The sequence below is a fragment of the Panicum virgatum genome, chromosome 6N (assembly GCF_016808335.1).
Source record: "Panicum virgatum strain AP13 chromosome 6N, P.virgatum_v5, whole genome shotgun sequence".
Classification (NCBI taxonomy): domain Eukaryota; kingdom Viridiplantae; phylum Streptophyta; class Magnoliopsida; order Poales; family Poaceae; genus Panicum; species Panicum virgatum.
Window position 1 is genome coordinate 11,202,482 of NC_053150.1, and position 23,825 is coordinate 11,226,306.

General features: G+C 44.7%; 1 non-coding gene and 1 pseudogene across 1 annotated transcript; both read right to left on the bottom strand.

Moving 5' to 3' along the window:
• Positions 1-885: 885 nt before the first annotated feature.
• LOC120677906 lies at positions 886-19,116 on the bottom strand (annotated as a pseudogene).
• Positions 15,869-15,975, bottom strand: LOC120680345. The gene has a single exon (XR_005677615.1). It is a non-coding gene; the product is annotated as a small nucleolar RNA R71 (small nucleolar RNA).
• Positions 19,117-23,825: the final 4,709 nt, after the last annotated feature.

Here is a 23,825-nt window from a genome sequence, read left to right on the forward strand (position 1 = left end):
GCGATGTAAGTAGATTCATCTTGAAAATGTAACAACAACAACAACATAGCCTTTTATTCCAAGCGGGTTGGGTAGGCTAGAGATGAAACCCACAAGACACAAAGGTCACAGTCCAGGCACGTTGATCGCTAGTCTCCAAATGCTTCAACGTGCCTGAAAATGTAGTGTTGTAAAAATATATTGACTATATTTTATAAATTTTTATAGCAAAAATATAATGGTGAAAGCTATTTTGAAGACCGTGTCCATATCCAAAACAACTTTCTTTACCAACTTGGAGGAAGTATACCTTTATGCTAAACTTTAGCCCTTGTATGCAAATAGAAAAAAGGGGCTAAACTTCGGCCCTTAATCCAAAGTTTAACCTAAGGGATCCCAACAGACCCTTACTCTCTCCGGGCTCTTTTCTAGAACATATTTCCATTTTGCAAAATGACCGGTTTGTTGGGCGCGGCTCCCTCGGTACCAAAGAAATTTAATTGGCGAGATCATTAATTCAGTTTTCCGATGCACAGTGAAAGTCCTGCTTGACGGCACGGCATCATGTGGAATTTGTGGAAAGAGCAAAACCACCGTATTTTCGACAACATCCACTCGATGGCACGACAGGCAACTGAAAGGACAAAAAAATGCTTAGAACAGTTTAAGCGGGCACGTTCTTTAATTCCGGTCTGAGTCCTTGTGTTACTTTGCTTCTGTGCTTCTGTGTTGCACCTTGGACTCTTGTCCAGACTACACGGTAGGGGTGCGTGACCTCCTTTCTCCTTTTGTTCTTGTACTTTTAAATTTTTTTATTTTAATTGAAAGTCAGAGCTCCTGCCCACCAGTTCATTCAAAAAAACAGGAAAGTCCCGCTAGGTGCCATTCTTGCCCTTCATTCTCTTAATTTTAAACTTGGTAAACATTTTGAGATACCACACGGACGCTATACCGCAGCCGCAGCAGCAGCAGCAGTAAGGCTAAGGATCACATCTCTCAATCAGAGTCGGAGCCAAAGTCGACATCACGGATCCTGGCGCACCTCGCCCACAGCGCGTCGTCGGCGACGATGTTGAAGCAGTCATCACTCAGGTGGAGAAGCTCCAGCTGAGGGCAGCCGTCGAGGACGGAGGCGAGCTCGTCGTTGGTGACGTCACTCCCGTGGAGGGCGAGGGTCCGCAGCCCGTGCATGGCCGCAACCCCGAGTGCTTCCCCGCCGGACGTCGCGGTTGGTCGTCTTTGGCTTCACAGGAGAGACAAAATACGTCCATGTCGTCGTCGATGATGTCGTCCAGCACCTTGTGGCGCGCCATGTCCACGGACCAGAAGCGAAATAAATCAATGTCGTCGACGAAGTCGTCCAGCACCTTGTGGCGCGCCATGTCCACGGACCGCCACAGCTCGGGCAGCTTGGCGGCCTGGAGCCAGGAGCGGCACACGAGGCCCGCGCCCATCAGGATCTCGATGGCGCCGAGCTTGACGAAGACCGACGCGAGGGCGTCCAGCGGCAGCTCCGACCAGTACCTGGCCGGCACCGCCGAGTCGCCGCCTGTTCCGGTTGGCAGCGCAACGATTCCCTCGACGCACCTGATGAAACAAAACAACAGACAATTGCTAGTAAGGGCACGTACAACGCGCCGTCGGTTGCCGTCGCTATGCAAGGAAGTTTTGCAGAAGCCCACTGCGCGCGCGTCGCAGAGGCCTGGTCGTCGTCTCGCTCGTCTACGAGCGGAGCTCGTGCTCCAAGGACCGAGCGACGACTCGGCGCGCGTTGTAGCAGCCGCTGCAGGGAGACGGCGGCGGCGGGGATCCCTTGCGCGCGCGGGAAGGTTCGCGCCAGAATCCCCCTAGGGATGCTCGGCGTGCGCCAGTGCTGCGAGAGCGAGGGAGGATGAAGAGGAAGGTACCGGCAGGGAGGCGGGTGCGGCGGTGCGTGTGAGGGAGCCGGGATTGAGCGGTGCGTGCGCCTGGCGGAGGGAGCGAGGGAGCCGGGAGAGATCGAGTCAACGGAGACTGCGAGAGAGATCGAGAGATGCGTCGGTGGAATACAAGGAAATATAGAGAAAAAAGAAAAAAAAGAAAAAGGAAGTGGAAAAAAATAAAAGAAATGAGATGGAAAAAAAAGAAAAGGGAGAAAGATAACACCATGTATGTAACAAAATGGCTACAAAAATCAAATATGTATTAGATCATCATGATTTGTGTGTCAAAAAATACATTAAACACTTTGTAGACAACTAAACAGACAACTCATAGTACAAATTATCTGTTTAAGTTATCTATTTATGTCAAAAAGACAGTAGCTGTCTCCACCATTATACTCGCCCTAATTCACCATCAACCCGCAACGATCCATCTTGCGACGGCGGCCGATCGCCGTACCTTCGGCCATGAACCGTCGAGGCCATCTTCCACCACCACCGTGCCAGCTGCCAAGGAGATGGGGAGCTCGGCGTTGTGACAATGGATGGATTGAGGCCCTCATTGGAACCCAATATTTTCAGAAGTCCCTATCACATCAAAAAAAATCTTACTATTTTATAGTATTAAATAAAATCTGTTTATAAATATTTTTTGACAGCTGAGTGATTTTTCGCGAGACGAATCTAATGAGCCTAATTAATTCATAATTTGCTACAGTGATGCTACAGTAACTATTCGCTAATCATGAATTAAGATACCTCATTAGCTTCGTCTCGCAATTTAGCCCCAGGATTCTGCAATTAGTTTTATAATTAACATTTATTTAATATTTCTAAATACTAAAAAATCTCTGAGACTTTTTTAAGTCCCTATTTCAAAACACCCCTCTGTTACTGGTGGCGCCGTAGTTTATAAAGACGAGCGATCAAGAGGCTTTTCAGTCCCGCCGCGGCTTGCTTAATGAGAAATGCCTCGTATCCTGTGAGAATTAAAGCGCAACTTCAAAGGCCGGCACAGATACAAATGGGGTGGCCAGGTGCGGTTTCCCACGGACGCGTGTTGACCAAAAGAAGACGACGAGAGGTTTGGCGTGCTCAGCCTTCATCACGCGGCTGCGAGGTCTCTTGAGTTCTGGCTAGGGTGCCAATTACTATTAGGTGCCTCTCCAATCCTTCCTAATTCAAAATTTTATATTAAATTTCCAAAACTATATTTTAATTTAGAAAATTAGTATAAAATTTTGAACTAAACAAGGTTGGAGGTGTATCTAAGGGTCACCCATTTACACCCCTAATTCTGGCATTATCCGACTCTCTATTGTCTTAGATCTTTTATTTGGATCGGAACTGACACTACTAGAAAACAAACTTTAGGTCCACCCAAAAGTACCAGTATAGAGATGAACCAATACCTTAGGGTGGATGAAATCTATGAATGAGTCTTAGGTACCGGTTAATATTATCAACCGGTACCTAAGGCTCTCCATAGGTACCGGGTGGTAACTTTATATTAGTACTGGGTGGTACCACCAACCGGTACATATAGACGAGCCTTAGGTACCGGTTGGTCTCTCCATGGGTTACTTTAAAAAGAAAATATCTCCTTCTCAATTAGAACTGCTGCATAGGTGAGATGGCAAAGTAGCAACACGCGAGGCTAGAGGTCGCGGGTTCAAATCCCAGCCAAAGGATATTTTGCGTGAATATTTTAGCCATAGGTACCGGTTATTTTACCCAATACTAAAGACTCGAGCCTTTGGTACTATTTTTGGGGTACCGGTTCAAAAAACCGGTACCAAAAGGCACTTTCAACATATACCCAAGGGCAATTTTCTAGTAGTGTGACGATGTCTCGACTGTCCTCACAGATTCATGAAATTGGAAACCAACGCAGTTCGCAGTCTGAAATCATGGTGCTGTCACTAGTGCGACATTCTCAGAGCAAGTTTAACAAGAAAGCTAAGTGCTTAGCTGCCAGTCAAATCGTAAAAGCCAATCTATACAATAGCGATCTCTTATATGTATATAAGAAATATTTTTATTCCATGCTCCATCTTCTTTTTTTCTAATCCACCTCACGTTCATTTAATCTATGACCCACCATCTACATATGCTTCCATGTCTAGCTTTGGTGCTTACATGAGAGCCAAGCTCTCCTCACTCTCATCTCTTCTCTCCTCCGCATCAGCATTTGCTTGGCTATAAGTTGATTATTGTGTTTACTCTCAGGGCATGTACAATAGTTTATGCCACTAATGTAATATATACTTTGCACTTTGTTTGCCTTAACATGTGTAATGGGCCCATAGGTCGTCAAATTGGTTCTGCTGGGAAATCTAAAATTACTTGCACGAATAATTCAGGTATTGACAATGGTAATTATGGGACAAGCGCCATTATGCAGTTTGGTACTTTATCTTCCGATGGAAAATATGGCAATGCAAGAATTTGAAGAAATTACACTCAGTTATGCCAACTTCCTGGTCCAAGATGAAATTTGTTGGAGCTAATTTACGTGACAATATAGAGAAGTTCAGAAAATATATCTTCGTTGGTCTCGTGCATGTTGAAATTATTGAGGAGACACCAAGTTAATAAACGGTTCTTAATGGTAGCCTTCCTTAAAAATACAAAATCTTAACCAATTGGACTCTGCAGGCCCAGACAGGTCTGACCAGTCGGCCCAACTGATCAAACCGGTCGGCCTTGGTATTTATCAATTTTGACTGTCAACATATGCCTCCCTGCTTAAAAAAATGTATTATACATAATATACATGCTTAAAAAATAGTGTCAAGGGCGAGACTCAAATATCGGCCATCCCCATATTTAAGCGTCTTGCAACACACTGGGTAGTATTTCTTTAAGTATCTTTCATTAAGGGCCCTGAGTAGACGCTCTCCCTGCAGCGTCTCTACCATATATGAATTTTCGAAGATAACCTTGATAATCTTGTATGGACCCTCCCAACTTGGCGACTACTTGCCAAACTTGTTGCTCTTCGTCCCAAGATGTAGAATTGTGTTCCACATCAGCTCACCAACCTAAAAAGATTTACTTCTCACCTTTTGTTGTAAGCTCTAGCCACCTAAAACTTATCCTTTTTAATCTCCTTTAAATCCTTCAAATGCTTATTTGTTACCTCATCAATGTTATCCGTCATCAAATCATGGTAATCAACAGCAGATAGGTCATTTTGTTTAACCAATCTATAAGCGTCAAGATTCACCTCAACGGACAAAACAACTCCTTGACCATATACAAACTCAAAAGGAGTGACTTCAGTAGCACCATGTCTTGATATGCAATGAGCCCACAAAGCTTCAGATAAACCTCACACCACCTCCTAGGATTTTCTTTGATCTTTTTATTGATATGCTTTATCAACATCTTGTTACTAGACTCGACCTGACCATTATCTTGAGCATAATATGCAGATAAATTGAGTAACTTAATCTTGTAAGATTTCGTAAATTCACGCACCTCTTTTGATATGAATGAAGGACCTTAATCTGTTGTCAAAATTTGAAGAATACCGAATGTATGAATGATATGCTCTGTAATAAACTCAATTACCTCTATATGTGTCATGTTCTTCAAAGAGACTGCTTCGGTCCATTTTGTGAAGTAATCAGTAGTAACCAACACGAAGCGATGCCCTTTGAAGATGGAAAATCAATTTGACCAATGAAATCCAAACCCCAACCTCGAAACGGCCATAGTTTGATAATATTTAGAAAAATTAATTTGACCAATGAAATCCAAGCACCAACTGTAAATCACCGAACTGCTGACATTCTTCACATCCCCTTATAATATTTAGGAAGAAGTCCATTTTTGATCATTGAACTATCACGTGAGTTTGGTTTTGGACATCCAACTATCACAGAGCAGAGCAAATTCTGCAACAAATGGCAGAGGCAGAGGCAGGAGCAGACCTTATGGTAGAAGAGACAGAGTCACTAGTAGCAGAGGCCCGCCTTCCAGCTTACCTCACCACTGACTCAGACGTATCGGAGGACAATGTGGGCCTCGCACATGTTTTTCCTATTCCCGGAGCCACTCACGACGATGAGGCAGGAACGTCAGCAACAGCTACCACTTCTAACACCCCAGTGCCGGTTCCTCCTCCGACAGTCACAACTGCAGTTCCGAACACCCTAGCTCGGATCTTAGACACATTGACACACCAGCAGGGGTCGATGCAGGCTGAACAGGCTCACCGGCACAAGGTGCAAACTATACTCTTTCGAGAGATCAGACAGCAGCAGGATGCCATGAGAATGCAGGTCCATCAGCAACAGCAAATACAACAACAAATGTTCACCTTCTTCTCTGGCTGCTTCGGGACTATATATAACCACATTGGACTGCCTGAGCCTCAGGTTCCTACTACTCAACAGCTCCAGTTCGACTCTGCTGCCCCTCCTCCACTTGTTGGCAGTTTCGTGCAGACACCCTTGGTCTCGTTCACTAAGTCTCCACTCCTTCAGACAGGGGTGTTTGCAGCTCAAGTGCCTCAGCAGACTTGATGACCGAGCAGCAACATGCACAATACTTAGAGCAGCAGCAGTTCTTCAACAGATTCAGTAGAGCACAGCTCAGTCACGTCTACCTGCGTCAATTGTTCTATACTTGCCGGTTACCTCTCCCAATTTTGAGTCTCCCATGCCGTCTCAGCCAATTCGTCCTGAGGTCATTCGTCCTACCTCGACGGACCGCTCTCATCACTTCTCTAACAGCTTCTATTGCACCCGTAACAAAGTCCACGAGTGTCGCTATGAAGCCAGCAGCATCTTGTGCTCCTTCTACTTCAGCTGCTCCGTTGACTACTCCGGTCGAGCCCGCTACATCCGCCAACTCCTCTTCTGATGATGATGACCTCGATCGCTTCTTCACCATTCTATCTACTCCAGCTAGGACTAGTTCTTAGCTTTAGCTTTCCATTTTGGCATTTGTTGCCAAAGGGGCAGATAGATAGGGGGAGTAGAAATAGGAAGAGTATGGTGGTTTGGGTGACCTGCCCCTTAAAAAGCCATCTCCAGGAGTGAGTCACCCCCACCCGCTCTTGAAATGGCACCCATTTTTAGGGTCGGGTGGGGGTCGGGGTGACTTGCCCTTACAAATGACATTTTTAGGGATCCGATCCCTTTGTAGAAACGAGTGACATTTCGATCCACACCTAAAAAAGGAGGCATTGCTACAAATCAGTTTGTAGTAGTGTCCGAAAAATCGATGGAAAGTCAACAAATTCGTACCACTTTCAGTTGGGGGGATTTCAATATCATAAAAAGCAATGATCGCTACAATGACCGATTGCCTTTCTTATTCAATGTGGTCATCAATAGCCTCGATCTCAAAGAAACAGAGTTAACGGGCCAAAAATTTAGCTGGGCTCACTCTCTTCCTGAGCCGACTTTTGAAAGGATAGTAGTTTTCACGGAATGGGAACTAAAATTCCCCGGCTCCATAGCTCAAGCTCTAACAAGAGAAATCTCCACCGACTACACTTCTTCTCTCTTCTGGTATAGCTCCATGTGCAACACAACCTATGTTTAGATTTGAATTGAGATGGTTGATACGGGATGATTTCCATGAGGTAGTGCCAAAAACGTGGAACGAGGATTGTGGTGGTAACACTTCTCTTGAGATCTGGCAAAATAAAATGAGAAGGCTGCGGCAATTCTTATGGGGCTGGGCCAAAAACAAAAGTGGACATTATAATGGACATTATAAGAAGGAGAAAAAGGAACTTATTGCAAAACTAGAAGTGCTCGATAAAAAGGCACGAAATGTTGCAACAATGAGATATAGACTTAAAACAAACACTGAAAAAAGGTTAATTCAACTCCTTCTGGAGGAAGAGATCAAATGGTACCAAAGAGGAAAAACCTCTAAAAACCTTCACGGTGATATGGATACTAAGTATTTCCAACTCATAGCTAATGGAAAGCATAGGAAAACAAGAATTTTCCACCTAGAGAATGGTGATAAAATTATACAAGGAAATGAAGAACTAAAGAAATACATTATTGATTACTATTGTGGTTTATTTGACCCTTCGGAGGAGAGTCTCTTATCTATGGATGAAAATAGTAGGGCTGATATACTACAGATTATGGATGATGAAAATGTCCGATTGACAGCCATGTTCACCTGCGAAGAAGTGCGAGAGGCTATTTTCCAGATGAAACATAAAAAGGCACCGGGTCTAGATGGTTTTCCAGCTGAATTTTATCAAACCTTTTGGGAAATAATAAAAAAGGACTTAATGGTCATGTTAATGGATTTCCACAATGGAGTTCTGCCCCTATATAGCTTGAACTTTGGAATAATCACACTCCTCCCAAAGAAAAGTGAGGTAGTACAGATACAACAATTTAGGCCAATATGTCTCCACAATGTGAGCTTCAAAGTTTTTACAAAGGTGGTAGTAACAGACTATCATCACAAGTGGCAGGCAATGTGATCCACCAAATGCAGTCTGCTTTTATGCCTAGAAGGCACATCTTGGAAGGGGTGGTGATTCTGCATGAAACACTACGTGAACTGCACAAAAGCAAATCCAATGGGTCATCTGAAAACTAGATTTCAGGAGGCCTATGATAAAGTCAAATGGAGCTTCTTACAACAAACATTAAGGAAACTACCTGATAGACATTGGAAAGGACTCCTTAAGTAGTATTCAACTAGGATTTCCATGTAACCATGTCCCCCCAGACTATATAAGGGCAGGCAGGGACCCCTTCAAAACATAACATCATCTATGGCAATACAAACAATAACACAGGACGTAGGGTATTACGCATCTCATGGCTCGAACCTGTTTAAAGCTTTGTGTTCCTTGCACCATCGGATCCAGCACTCGGCTATTTCCTACCTACAATCCTATTGCTTGGGGTATCCCTAAGTAGGCTTGACGGCTAAACACTAACAGTACATAAAAGTATATGCATAGGGGACTATGATGGTTTTCCAGCTGAATTTCATTAGGGCATGGATAACGTATGGATCGAATTTGTAAGTCTTTGGTTTCTATACCATCAACACGCCCTAGAAAAGTCCCTCATCAGTGCATTCTCTATGCAAGTGTTTCCTCTTATTTCTATACTCTAGCTCTACTACGTCTGTGCTTTCTCATCCCCTAGTTTAATTTTTTTATCATGTAGCATTAAGGTCAAAGAATGCCAAAAAACAAGTATATACAACATCGGCTTCATGGACAATAGTGTAAAGATCTGGACAAATCAGACCGAGAACATTATATTCAGGGCCTTGGATATGCGCATTCTTGTACATTCATTCTATTGCCATACAACTTCAAGTGAGTCCTTCTACTATTTTTCATCACTTTAATTTGACAATAAGTGTATCCAACATTTCATCTATATATACATATCAACAACTTCCACTAGATTTTTCTATGTATTAAGATCGATCGGGCCCGAGTTGTGGTGTTTGACTCTACGAGGAAGCCAGTAGAACAGTATCAAAACCTCATAGACATCCTCAACAAGGCATGGGCTCACTTCCTCAAAAGCATATAGGAGTCACATTAGCGTCGTGCCATCTTGAAGTCTACCTTAACAAGTTGGTATGAATACATACCACACATCTATCTACTGTCATTTCTTTAATTAAACACCATGAATATTTCATAGCCTATCTATATATAATGTTTGAGACAGGCGCAAGGAAACAACCTATGTGGCTACTACGTACATGAGTTCATGCACTACTTTTGCGGTGGCACCAAGAGGATGACACAACACGAATTCGATGTACGTATAAAATTACTAACAATTTCTTGCATTTAATTCCATACATGTATTAATTGTTGATGTTTGCACCTCACAGATCTAAGAAATGAAAGAGGACCTCATCGAACTGGAAAGAATCAGGGCAATTCAAGAATCAATCTGTGGATTCTTGCTCGATGAGGTCATAAATCCAAACGGAGAATTTTATGTGGATCATAGGTTAACCGTGGGTCGACTTGATCCAGACATGGACTATGAGGAAGAATAGAATTATTTGAAGATTTTGTCGGTAAATTGCTACTTGTACATTTTTTAATCCCAGGTGCATTATTCTATATTAGAAGTAATTATAATATTTCAAGTGCATATAAATATAATATATTTAGTCTTTGCTTTGCTAGATACGAATGCGGATGCCAGATATGAATACAAATACACAAACAACAACAAATATGAATATGAATATGAATACCAATCGGTACTAAACTGCCGCACCGGGCGCCGCAGTGTGGCAAACAGTTTACTACCGGCTGGTAACATCAACCGGTACTAAATGCTACATTTAGTACACTGATCGGTACTAAATGCACGCGCATTTACCCCTTGTTTAGTTTGCTAATTTTTTTTTGCTTTTAGTACTGTAGCACTTTTGTTGTTATTTGGCAATTAATGTCTAATCATAAACTAATTAGACATAAAATATTCATCTCATTATTTATAGATAAATTGTGTAATTAGTTATTTCTTAACTGTATTTAATGCTTCATGCATGTGTTCGAAAATTCGATGTGATGGATACTTTGAAAATTTTTGGGAACTAAACATGACCTTAATAGCGATCAGATAGTACCGAGAGGGGATCCGGTACTAACCTGGACTTCCCGTCCGGTACTAACGCTAGTTTTTCTAGCAGTGCTTGGTACATTTGGTCAATTACAAATTCGCTTCGGTTACTTTTCTTGTCGAATTAAGTCTGTCCAACATAACTTGTTTCTTAATGTTTCACACCAACACTAAGCTACGAATAAAGTCATTTCATTCTCTATTCTAGCACAAAGGTTTCTTGAAGTTACCCTTTCTACATTATTGAAACAATTTATTCCATAGAATTAAACAAATACATTCAAGGATTGCATATAACTGGATCAACTGATATGCAGTCGAAAGTGTTTGTACCTGCTATACTAGGGAGTTCTGGCCAGTGTTTTGAATAACTTCATAGAAATCCATTATTGATTACTAAGGCCATTCCCACCCAATTTAACTGGCTCGGGTGCTCTGATCATTGTTGCTAGGCAACGCTGACCCCCAAAAATGGCACTCACCAGTAGTTCCTCAAGTGAAGCCTCGATTAAAGTCACGCTTTCCAGGATCGCACAGACAACACTCACACGAAGGTGAGCCCAGATATTACAACCCAGATCATCTCATACATATCAGAGTTTTGCAGCGAAAAGTTAAATTACTGCAAACCAGGTTCTGAAAGTAGCGGAGTACTACAGAGTCATATACTACACAAATTATTCAAGTCTCATTATTTCAGCGGAAGGAGTACAACGACATCTAGAGAAACAAGGGACGCCTCGATAAAGCCCGTACGAGACATCACTCAGTGGGAGAGGTGTCAGCGCTGTAAGGATCACCGGGGTGTCCGACCCTAGAGGGGGAGGGGGTGAATAGGGTCGCTAATCGCTTTTCTATCCTAGGGCTCAATCTAATTGCATAAGATAAACCTAACACGTCCTACACATGCTAGTTATGACTAAGGTTTATCTATGCTACCCTCTACTTACCCCAAAAGACTTGCAACCTATAGCCAATCCTAATCAAACTAACTAGGAAAGTAAAGGTAAGCAAGAAAGAGTAAATGCGGAAACGTAATGCTGTAAGTAAAGCGGTAAGGGAGAGGATATGCAAACTCCCGTGAAGACACCAAGACACACGATTTAACGTGGTTCGGTTAGGACACCAAAGTCCCTCCCTACGTCCACGGCCACTTGCTCACAAAGAACAAGTGTGATGCCGAGTCTCTTCGCTTGATCACCGTCTTGCCACGCCTCCAAGGCTCCCGACAAGCAAAGGCTAAGTGACGCCAAGTCACAAAGACGAGGTCACCGCCACCGTCTATCTCGAAGCGTCACCACGGCACCGTCTTCACTATCTTGGAGCTTTAACACCAAGTAGGGGCCTCCTTCCCCGCACAAAGTGTCGTTGCCACTCCACACCAAGTCGGAGGGTCACACGACGAGTACACAAGTTGCTTGCCGCAGCAAGACTTTCTCTCAAGCTAGTTCTCTCAAGAACTAAGCCTAAACAAGCACTAAGCACTCTCACAAGTGTGCTTAAGCCTATATGATGTACAATGAAGCTCTATGGTGGTTGGAGATGATCTTTAGCTCTAGTATACTTCTTTGAACTCCAGCACACTCAAATGGTGCGGCCTTGGGGGTATATATAGGCAGCACAAGCAAATATAGCCGTTGGAGAAAAGCTGCCAGAAATGTGCTTAACACCGGTTAATCCGATGCTCCCCAAATCGCCATCGTCGGTTTAACCGGTGATACTAAACTGCCCACTGAAAACTAGCCGTTATGTGTACGGGCAATCAACCGACGCAATCGACCGGTGTATGTAATGTTAGCGTCGGTTTAACCGGTGAGTGCAACTGTCCTCTGATCCTTGAAAAACAAACTCTCTGGACAACTGCACCGACGCCATTAACCGGTGCATCATCGGTTCATCCGATGTATGCATTTTTCTTGGTCTGCTTCTGCCATTGCACCGACGTATTCAAACTTCCTATCGTCGGTTCATCCGGTGCCAAACCCTAGCCCGCAGGCCATCTCTGTCATTGCACCGATGAGTACATTTTGCCTTACGTCGGTTTAACCGGTGATACTAAAACTCCCAGACGTGCTCAAGTCAATGCACCGACGTGTGTAATTTGCTTGGCGTCGGTTCAACCGGTGACTTGATTTCTTTTAGGTTTCAGGGCGCTGCCCTGAGACCCGCGAGGGGCGGCTCCCCCTCGACCCCCGTCCGCTAACCGGGTAGCGGAACCCCCGTAGGGGCGGCCCTTCGGGCCTAGCTTCGCCTCTCTTCTCTTTGTCATCACTTGAACCTAAAAGCCTGAGTATATCATCTAAGCAAACACATTAGTTCAAGTGTTGCGTGTGTCATCAATCGCCAAAACATTATATTGAAATATGGCATGAGAGGCCATTTTCGCTACAAGCGCCCGCTGAGGGACCATCCCACTCGACAAACCAGTCCGGAGGCAAAGTGCACGGCCAAGTCAAACTCGCAATCACATCTTCAAAGTCAGTACCTGAAAGTAGTGCCAAAAACAAATCTCATCCCGAGATTGGATGAACGAAACAGGAACAGAGATAAAGGTACCTGGGGTAGAGCTAAGAAAACCCGGGAAATGTCGATTGAGATAGTCCTCCGTCTCCCAGGTGGCTTCTTCTTCGGTGTGATGAGCCCACTAAATTTTATACATTTTCACCACTTTTTGACGAGTGCCTCTCTCTTTTTGATCCAATATTTTGAGTGGATATTCGACATAAGAGAGATCGGGCTCCACCGAGATTTCCTGTTGCTCAATGATCTCGGTTGGAACTCGGATGCATTTCTTGAGTTGAGATATGTGGAAGACATCATGGATGGCAGCGAGTTGCGAAGGTAGTCGCAGTCAATAAGCCACTGGTCCACATTCTTCAACGATTTCATATGGTCCGATGTATCGTGGTGCTAACTTGCCTTTGACTCCGAAGCGTTTAAAACCTCGAGTTGGTGAAACCTGTAAATAATCATGATCACCAACATTAAATTTCAAAGGTTTCCTCCGCTTGTCAAAGTAACTATTTTGCCGAGACTGTGCTGCTCTGAGATTTTCTTATACCACTTTCACCTTCTCTTCTGCATCGACCACTAATTGAGGTCCGAATATTTTGCACTCTCCAGTCTGGGACCAACTCAAAGGAGTTTGACACCGCCAATCATACAAGGCCTCGAAAGGTGCCTGTTGACGGTCATTAAGTGCGAAATATGACCGTCAACCATACTTATAAAAGAAGGAAAACTATACCTCTTACTCACATATTTGTATCACTAACCTAGCTCCATAGTTGTTTTCGAAGATCTATGATTTCAGGAGCACAAGTCTGGAATAAGAAGAAAATACGACGAATATGCAGACAAAGTCGCAGAAGATCGCGTTCTGCGTAACACATGCAAAGGAGGCCCACAAACCAGACCAAACCGACCAACGAAGCCCCAGCACCGACCATCTGACATCAGGACCCACCAGGTAGTGTACCATAGAAAGGCGGTGGCCAGAGCCGCCAAAGTGGGGCCGGCCGAACCCTCGGTTCGGCCGAACCTGGACTGATGCCAGTCCAGCTGCACTTTGGCGGGAAGATCACTCTGATCCTCCTGAAGGCGGTTATGAATGTTTCCATGTTTATTTTGGCGGGAACCGACCTCAAGGAGCTATAAAAGGGGCCTCCCACCACTCTCACCACACACACCACTTGAAGGCCTCTCTCTCACACTCTCTTGTGACTTGTACTCCTAAGGTAGTGGAGCTAGGCTAATACTTCATCTCTTTAGCAAATCAAGTTGGCCTCTGGTATGGTTTTGTATTCGTATTCCGACTCTTGTTATGCTATTCATATTGAGTTCATTCTTGGTTATCTTGCTATGTTCTTAACATGCTTAGCCTTGATCTATGCTTTATCAAGTTATACTAGTTGCTTGCTTAGACCAGATGATCTGGGTAAGGATATCGGTCCGTTGTGCTTTCGGGCTTGCCTTAGCATCTTACCTGTCCATCCGAAGGGTGGGGGACCCGGGGGTGCTAGGGTAGTGACCTCATATGCGGGCATAGTGCCCGGGTATGTGGGATCCTTCGGATATGACGGTGCTCCACGGTGTGACTGGGGTAGAGCGCAGGTGGTGACAGCCCTGTCGGTCCGCCGGGAAGCTGTTTCTCGGTTAGCGTACTTCCCGACGTTCGGGTATCGTGTAGGAGTTCATGCAAAGATGAAACGGGACTGGATGTTCTCCAGTGCGGGTCATTCTTCCTGATGTCCCTAATTTCTCGGCACCTGCAGCTCTAAGTATGTGGCTAACATAACTTACCTGCTAACATGAATAGTATACTAGGATCTGTGCCTATGCTCCCACTAACCTTAGGTGTGCTTGTTTATTCTTTATTCATGAGAGTTGGCTGTTCTGTGTGTGTCACATTACCCCTGATTATCCTTTATTTATCACTTACCCCTGTATAGTCAGTATTCTGCACCTTATTTCATAAAGTCATGGTTATGGAACTAGTAAATATCTTTACACAACCAAGCCATCCCTTTGGAAAATATAAATAATGATACCCTAAATACTTCCGGGTGAAATGCTACAACGGTATATCTGTGCACTTGCAGATCCTTCTGTAAACGTTAAGACATACTAACACGGCATTCCCTTGGCGGCGTTGCTAGGAACTAACCCCTCCTAGTGGCGACGCTAAGAAATGCCAACAAGCATTTCTGGCGCCGTTGCCGGGGATGGCACTAGGTGTAAAGATTTTACTAAACACATAAACATGGCAATATGACTAAGAGGTAGCTACTGCTTATACATGATAATGTGTTTATCTTTTTATTTTCTCCTGATTGGATGAAAATTGGGTAGTGTATGTCTAGTTTCTCCTTGCCGACAAACTTCATTGAAAATCCCGAGAAGCTCATGAGAAGGGTCCGACCTCGCGTCGTCCCTCCTCCGCTCTCGCAGTCGACAAGTGAGCCAGCTTCCCAACCACCATCAACGATCACCAAACCCATGGCTGAGAAGACTCTCCACGACTTCTCCGTCCCCTCAGCTGCCAATGTGGCAACTGGACCCAACATTGATGTTGGGGACGTCAACTTTGAGCTGAAGTCCAGCCTCATTAACATGGTGCAGGCTAGACCATTCTGTAGCAAGCCGAATGAGGACGCCAACGCCCATCTCCAGAACTTTCTGGAGTTATGCAAGACCGTAACCATACGGGGCGTTATGGCTGACGCCATCAGGCTCCACCTATTTCCTTTCTCCCTCTTGGGGAAGGCTAAATAGTGGTTTTATCAAAACAAGGAAGCCATCAGCACATGGGACAAATGTTCCACAGCGTTCCTCGCCAAGTTCTTCCAGTTGAGCAAAACAAATGCCCTACATGGAAGAATTTCAAGTTTCCAGCAGACAGGGATGGAATCCAGCCCAGAAGCTTGGGAGAGACTGCAAGAATACATACTCGCCTGTCCTCATCATGGGATGGACGAGTGGCTTGTGCTCCAAAGTTTCTACAATGGGCTAACGACAACATCCAGAGCCCACCTCGATGCTGCTACTGGAGGAGCCTATCTGGACCTTACAATTGCCAAGGCCACGGCCTTGATTGAAAAGATGGTATCCAACTAGGGCTGGAACGAGGAGCGTTCCCAGTTCAGAACCAAGGGCAGAATGCATACCATCAAGGAGACGGACATGCTTGCCGCCAAGCTGGACCTCCTACTGAAGAAACTTGATGAATGGAACCAGCCACAGATGCCTGTTCCCGTCCATGCCATGAACTCATACTTAACGTGCGAGATTTGTGGTGATGGTGGACACTCGGGGAATGACTGCCCCGAGAACCGTGAAGATGCAGCCTACATCAACAACAGCAACATCGGGTTCCGTCCACAAGGTGGCCAGGGGTGGGGTCAAGCACGCCCACCATTCCAAGGAGGAGGTAACAATTTCAACTCAAATTTCAATTCGAACCAACCCTCCTTGAGAGACCTTGTCTTTGACCAAGCTAAAATAAATGAATCTTTAAACAAAAAGCTTGCGGCCAATGATAAAATTTTAGAAAGTATAAATGCTAAAGTTGAAACTGTTTCTTTTGTGCTTAAAAATCAATTAAGTCTCAACAAAATGATAGAAACACAACTGGCTCAAATCGCTGCTACTGTTCCTATCTCTGAGTCCGGGAAGATTCCGGGGCAACCCGAATCTCTCGTTGAAACTGCAAATATGGTGTCTACTGGGTGGGGCAACCTTCCCCGGCAGACTTCTCGCACTAACCATGCAGGAAGAACCATGTACCCAAGGATGAATGTGTGGGGCGGGCTGACAGTGAAACTACATGGAGATCAGGGGTGCCCATGATCAGCTGTTCCATCTTCGATCAATTCTATAGATGGGCCCTCTTCGACCTTGGGTCAAGCATAAACATCATGCCCAAGGTAATCTTTGAACAATTACAATGTCCTGCTCTTCCCCAGACCCGTATGTTCGTACAGCTTGCAGATTCTACAATTCGACATCCCGAAGGGATAGTCAAAAACTTCTATGTACGAATTCGGAACTACTTCGTCCTTGCCGACTTTGTCGTCCTCAACATGGATGGGAACTTGGGACTAGATCTTATTCTCGGACGCCCTTTCCTGAACAGTGTGAAGGCTAAAATCGGTGTAGGATCTGGAAAAGTCTAGTTCCGTATCGGGGTCGACAACATATTCTTTAAATTCCTCTACAGGAAGGAGCAGAAATTCGTGATCCAGCAGGCCCATGACGGGAGTCCACTCTAGGGTGCACATGAACCCCAGTTAGAAAAACCTATGACCACATGATCAAAGAAAAGACGTGCAAGGAAGGTGTGGCGTAAGGTCACAAGCTCATCCTCATCCAATTCTACAGGACGAGCCGAGCAGTGGTAATTATAGCAGGAGAAAGGTCCCACTCGTCAGACTCAAAACGACAAGTCCTTGCCGAAGGTAAATCGGTATGTATCACATATTTACTTTTTCACCATTTTACTTTTCTCGACTTTTTCGATTTTCCCACTGCATATTTGAATTTTCAAAACACCTATGCATGCTAGAAACTTTTCTAACACTTTTCCATTTTTCACAAAAATCCAAAAATATTTTCGAGCATGAAAATCCTTTGGAAAATAAATTTGAACATCTTTTCGAAGCCAAGTTTTGCCGGGAAACCAAAATTTCAAAACTTATAGCCGTTAGGGAGCCCCTGGTCCCTGGCTGTCAGCCAGTGGGCCCATAGGGGGGCCGGCCGAACCCTAGGGTCGGCTGACCCCACCTGGCAATGGCTCCCTGCCACCTTTTTCCAACGGCTAGTGGCCGTTGTGTTCAGCTCCTAGCCGTTGTGCCCGGCCATTCTCTCTTTAAATAGAGGCCGAGAAGTGGGTGTTGAGTTCTCACACTCAACTCTCATTCACTCACTCCCTCTCAAACTCTCTCAAACTTTGCTATTGGGTTTTCATTGGATTTTTGCTCAAGATTTGATTTCAAGAGACCTCTCTCTCATTTCTTTGCTGCAAGAAAGGAGAAACTCACGGGTAAGAACATTCATTTCGGTTTCACTAATGTAACCTATTTCGAGTTGCATGTGTTTTTGTTCCATCATGAAAGGCTTAGGACGGAAGGTCTCCGGCACATTCAAGAAGATGACGGGTGGAAGTTCATCCCGTTCTCGGGGTGGCTCGAGCTTGTACACACCCGAATCTATGCCTACACCAAGCACGATGGACTACGAGGAAGAGGAACAATACGAAGAGATGCAAGCCGAACCACAAGCCGAGGTCATAGAGATTGACGCAGAAGATGCCCCGTACCTCGACTGGCGAGATGATCGTGAACGACAAGGCTACGCCATCCTCAAGAACCAAAACTTCGTCCACACCCGAGCATTCGATCCGGATCTCCTCATCAAAACAGGTATGTACGAAGACTTCTCTAACGTTTGGCATGCAATTGGATGGGATAACTTCATTCCAGTTGAGGAGTATGGTTCTTGACTCCTCACCATCCAATTTCTTTGCACTCTTCGGGAGGTGGAAAACGGGGTTTATTTTCGACTTTTCGGGAAAGAGTATTTGCTTTCTTGGAAAACTTTTGCCGGCCACCTCGATTTCAACAAACGCTGGCCTTTAGAAGCTATCCTTCTACCTTTAACCATGCTACCTATAGAGGAGCTATCCTTTAGAAGCTTCTCTACCCATTTTCAATTTTCTTTCTGCTACCCTTACCCCCCGCTATCATGGAGCAACCTTCTATTCAAGACCTTTCTGCTCCTACGGGCGAGTTCCTGGAGCCACCACCATCTGAATACCCAATTCTTTCATCCGGCTATGAACTATGTCCCGATCTTATCACTATGGTTTGGGAATTTTCCTTCTCTAGGTTAGATGGCGAAAACCCATACCATCATCTGCAAGAGTTTGAGCAAATGTGTTCATGCTATGCCTTCGCGAGCATGACACACGATACCTTTAGGTGGAAGTTGTTCCCCTTTTCTCTTACAGAGGAGGCGAGACAATGGTACACAAAGAGCATGCAGAGTGTGAATGGGAGCTGGAGTAAACTCAAAGGCAAGTTCTGCCTCAGATTTTTCCCCGAGTCCCGTATCATCGCTCTATGAAAGGATATCCTCTGCTTTCAGCAGAATGAGGAGGAAACAATAGGCGCAGCTTGGACCAGATTTTTGCTCTTAGTGAATTTCGGTCCCATCCTGTCGATACCCAATCATGTGTTACTCCAACACTTTTACTCGGGACTCGACACGAAATCTGCCCACTGTCTTGATGCAGCCGCTGGAGGGTCTTTTTCCCACAAGATCTCCGAACAAAGGCATGGAAATCCTAGATCGTATCACTGAAAACAATTCCTTCGCTTCCAAGTCTAAACCCTCCCAAGAAGAGCGTACATCAAGTCGTAAGGATAATCTAGTAGCCGAATCCGATCTTCCACTCCCTTCAACCTCAGATTCAGCTCTAGAATCCTCTCCCGAATTTGGAATTCCGGAGAAATAAGAAATTCAATCTCTAGAACTCCCTTTCAAATTCGAGGATGACCTTTTTGAAGATCCCAGGAACACCTCGAATTATTTTTGCAAGAGGAAACCACTAGTTCCCGTTGCTTCCACATATCCTATAGAAGCTTCCATCCGTAGAGAAACTGTTAAGAAGCTAACGTCCATTATGAGCAGTGAGTGGTTGAGAGAGCTTGAGCTCTCATAAAAAATTCTTCGGATTAGCTCTCCTCCTTCAACTATTCCTTGCATCATAAGTGGAACTCTGGTAAACACCCTCTATAGTCCTACTATCGAGGCCAACACCATCTTAGAAGAATGTGCGTTCTACCTTTTGGAAAATTTGCCTTTGGTTCAAACCGACAAATCCTTTTGGGCTTCTTCTGGAGAATGTGTCTATTAGGCACGAGGACATCGATGTAATCCTAGACTTTCACATCTTCGATGTCCGAGACTTCAATCTCTTGATCGGGCACCCTATCGAGAAATTGCTCATGGATGCCCCGACTCATGGTAAGATCGATGTCCGTCTAGGGAAGGAAACCATTTATGTCCAAATCACTAGGGCCACAAACTCCAGGGCAGAACCAACCCTAGACTCTGAACCAATTGAAGACGTAAAAGGGATCCTCCCTATTGACTCACCGGAATCCCTCCTCGAAAAGGACGCTAAAAAATTCATCGAGGAGGAGGATGATTCCGCCGAACACGTAGATCTACCTGAGTTCGAGACTCCCCGTAGACCTCCGATCAAGTTAAAGCCCTTGCCCACAAGCCTCCGTTATGCCTTCCTCCATGGTGATACCGAGTCCCCAGTAATCATTAGTGACAAACTCTCAGAAGAAGAATCCGCGAGACTCATCACCGTCCTCGAGAAACACCGGACTGTTCTGGGATATTCCCTTCAAGATCTCAAGGGAATTAGTCCGGCTCTTTGTACTCATCGCATCCCCTTGGATTCCACTATCACACCTTCGAGGGAACCTCAGAGGAGGTTTAATAATGTGATGAGGAAGGTTGTCAAGAAGGAGGTCCTGAAACTCCTAGACGTTGGGATTATCTACCCCGTGCCGTATAGTGAGTGGGTTAGTCCCATTCAGGTAGTGCCTAAGAAGGGAGGGATGATAGTCGTTGCTAATGACAAGAATGAGCTAATTGCTCAACGTCTCCCCACTGGGTGGAGGATGTGCAATAACTATAGGAAACTTAACAAGGCTACAAAGAAGGATCATTTTCTGCTGCCCTTCATTGATGAAATGTTGGAACAGCTTGCAAACCATTCTTTCTTTTGTTTCCTCGATGGGTATTCTGGTTATCACCAAATCCCCATCCATCCCGATGATCAAAACAAGACCACTTTCACATGCCCTTATGGAACCTATGCCTATCATAGGATGTCGTTCGGGTTGTGTAATGCACCCGCATCTTTTCAAAGGTGCATGATATCTATTTTCTCAGACATGATTGAGGAAATCATGGAAGTTTTCATGGGCGACTTCTCCGTCTATGGGAAAACTTTTGATCACTGTCTTGAGAATCTAGACAAGGTCTTGCAATGATGTCATGAAAAAGATTTGGTACTTAATTGGGAAAAGTGCCATTTCATGGTTTGCGAAGGAATCGTCTTAGGGCACCTTGTATCTGAACGAGGGATAGAGGTGGATAGAGCCAAGATTGAAATAATAGAAAAGCTTCCACCTCCTATCAATGTCAAGGGAATCCGTAGCTTCCTAGGCCATGCTAGGTTCTATCGCCATTTCATCAAAGATTTTTCTCAGATTGCTAGACCCCTCACGAGCCTCTTAGCTAAGGATGCACCCTTTGACTTCACCGATGAGTGTTTCGCTGCCTTTCACACCCTCAAAAAGGCACTCATCTCAGCGCCGATCATCCAACCCCCAGATTACATGCTTCAATTTGAGATCATGTGTGATGCTAGTGACTATGCCGTAGGGGCCGTTCTCGGCCAAACTAAGGACAAGAAGCATCACGCGATCTCTTACGCTAGCAAGACTTTGACAGGAGCTCAACTAAACTATGCTACCACTGAAAAAGAGCTCCTAGCCATTGTCTTTGCTATAGACAAGTTTAGATCTTACTTAGTAGGAGCTAAGATCGTTGTTTACACCGATCATGCTGCATTGAAATACCTGCTTACTAAGAAAGATACTAAACCCCGCTTGATACGATGGATCCTTCTACCCCAAGAATTTGACCTTGAAATAAAAGATAAAAAAGGAGTAGAAAACTCTATCGGTGTTTACCGCCAAGCCTGCTCAAGGATACCCTTAGCAGTAGGGTTTGTAGGTAGGGATCGACTGCTCTAGAACTCGATGGTACAAGGAACACAAAGATTTAGATAGGTTCGGGCCACGAGTTTGTGTAATACCCTACATCCTGTGTGGTTTGTATTGCCTTAGGTGTTGATCATTGTTTGGAGGGGGGTCCCTGCCCGCCCTTATATATCCGGGGGGACAGGGTTACATGGAAAGTCCTAGCTGAGTACAGTTGGAGTCCTACTACAACACAATCGGGTAGTTTCCTTTGTACTGCAGTTAGTTCTACGTCTATTCGAGTAGTTACAAAAGAGGTAAGGTACATCCATGAGATATCCCTTACTCTAGAACAATCTATGCCTATAAGCAGTCCCGCTGCCCCGGGTCTGACAAGCCCCCGAGCTCTTCGTAGCCGAGTTCTGCAGGCATCGAGTACTTGGCAGGGAGTCTTTGAGTTCTTCAAATAATCAGAACATCCTCCTGGTTGCTTCTGTTCCTTCCTTTAGATACATCGAGTAGTCCTTCAAGTACTTCCGTTTGCTTCGAGGCTGTGAGGTGCTCAAGCCCCAAAATCTTGATCATATATGGTGCGCGAAGTACTCGCGCTCCATATGGAGTATCCCCCTAGCCTTAGGTTGAATCGCAGAATCAGGCTGAGGGTCACTTCAGTCTATTTTCCAAAAAAATTGAAAAATAAATCTCTGATGCCTATATCCAGCAGCCCCGAGCCTTAAATCTAAATCCCTTTTGTTGCGAGTAGCCCCGAGCGTAGATTTGGAATTAAGGATTTAAGTCGTGGCATCATATTTTATCCTTCAGATTATTTGCAGGATTCATCAGATCCGAAATCCGAAAAGACCTCTTTTTCGGGTAAAATCCCAGAAAAATAATACAATTGGATCTGCCATACTGATTGCACCCGAAATAACCTCAGGAATAAAACCCGGGATGTACGGCTCTTTATTCAATGCTCACGTTGGACGTTACTGTTTGGAGAATCTGCATTATTTCAACTTTGACTGCGTCCGTGAATGCTGCCATGAATGTGTCTGTGAAACGTGCACTGTTGGTTCACGGGTTCTCCTGAGTAAGCCCCTTTGTGGCTATAAAAGTCAGGGGAGAGGCCTTTGACAGAAGCACAAAAGTGTAGCGACTATGACTTTTCCTTGGTGTTCTTGCTCTCGCCCTCCTGAGATTTGTGTAGTTCCTTCCAACAAAAAATGCTAGAAGAGAACTTGCGAGTGACAAGAGAAGTCTCCGCTGCCTCCTCCTGCACCCCTAATGCCCTTGTCGGATCCATGCTGGACATCATGTCCTTGCATCTCCCAATGAGGCAGTTTTGGGGTCACTGGGTTGAGTCTTGTTGTGTCACATCCTTAGGGTTGCCTGTTTCTAGGTGCCCAAGAACTAACATCTCTGGCAGGAAAGCTTGATCTTGCCACAAAGTGTTTAGGGAGAAAGCGAAATTTCTCAGCAAGATGGTACAAGAGGACTTGTGAGGTGATTATTGTAATATGCCTCCATACTCTTGTAGCTTATCTCCCTGAATATGAATATCTTTATTCCCGAAATGGGAATACTAAGTTTGTACTTTGACACGGCCTCGGGCCGATCTAACTGCAGCATGTTTCTTAGGAAGCCAAGAAGTGTGCGTGCAGACTCGAGTCATTTTGTAAAGTTATGTAATAAAAAGTAATCGAGTTGTAATGTCGAGTAGTTGTACTGTGTCGAGTACTTATCCTTGTTTTGGAATGTAATCCCAGTTAAGGGAAAGGATGTCGAGTAGGCGACTAGGGATGTGAGTGTTTTCTTTTTCAGAATGTAGTCTCAGAAAAAGGAATATCTCTTTTAAATCCTGTTTTTTCCGCGATTTACAATGGACTGTTGGCCTGTTGGGTGTTTTTACCATGTTTGCCACCATCATTATCAAATGAAAAGGTGACTTAGGTTTTACCCCACCGGCCGTCACTAGTTTTTACTGCTTTAGATCTATCTTTCGCTCTCAAGCTCCCAGATCCAAAGTTCATATTCCT